Here is an 807-nt window from a genome sequence, read left to right as displayed (position 1 = left end):
ATTTTGTCATTTGGCACGGATTCCCAAATGCTTTTGCTTCACCCCAACCTGCAGGTTTTCAACCCAAAATGAGAGGCTGAAGGGATGCGCCAGCTCCTGGGGTGGGCTCCTCTAAGAGCCGAGAGAAAATGTTGTTCAACCGCTTCAAGAGCCTCTACCAATACTTTTCATGGGGGGTTTTTTGTTCTGTTTTAACCAATTTCGGAGCCTTTTGGAGGATCCAAACAAGCTGTCCAAGACCCGGCCGTGGCCGTGCCTCGTGTGGCAGCTGGGACCATGACACACAGCGAGAGGTGGGATATTTTTTTCTTGCCTTCTTTGCTAGATAAAGAGGTTTAAAAACCTCCTTGGACGGAGCCAGCCTGGGGGGTTCCCCCTTTCCTGGAGACCTTCCACTCCTGGACACCCCTCCCCCCCCCCCCCCCCCCCCGGGGGGGCGCCCCGCCGCCGCCGCCTTTTACGATGTCCCCGCAGCATCCCCTGGGGGCTCGGAGCGATGGATGACGAGCAAAATCCAACACACGAGGGATACAGAAAAACATGGATTTGGGATAAATTTGGCCCCCGAGCTGGCTTTGCTGGTGTTGTTCCTCTTGAGATCCCTGACCAGCACCCAAATTCAAGAGAAGAGGAATGTCGCGAGCGTTGGCCATGGGGAAGCTTTGGGCAAACTCACTAGAAAAGGCATAAATTCCCCCCAAAACTGGTCCCACGGGACCCATGTCTGGCAGGAACTGGCAGCACCGTCCATCCAGCCCCTGCCAGATCTGGTCATCACCAGGACCCCGAGCGAAAGCCGCTCGCCGC

The sequence above is a fragment of the Pygoscelis adeliae genome, unplaced genomic scaffold, assembly GCF_000699105.1.
Source record: "Pygoscelis adeliae isolate BGI_AS28 unplaced genomic scaffold, ASM69910v1 Scaffold273, whole genome shotgun sequence".
Lineage (NCBI taxonomy): Eukaryota > Metazoa > Chordata > Aves > Sphenisciformes > Spheniscidae > Pygoscelis > Pygoscelis adeliae.
The sequence above is the reverse complement of the archived record's forward strand: the minus strand, read 5'-3'. Positions refer to the sequence as shown.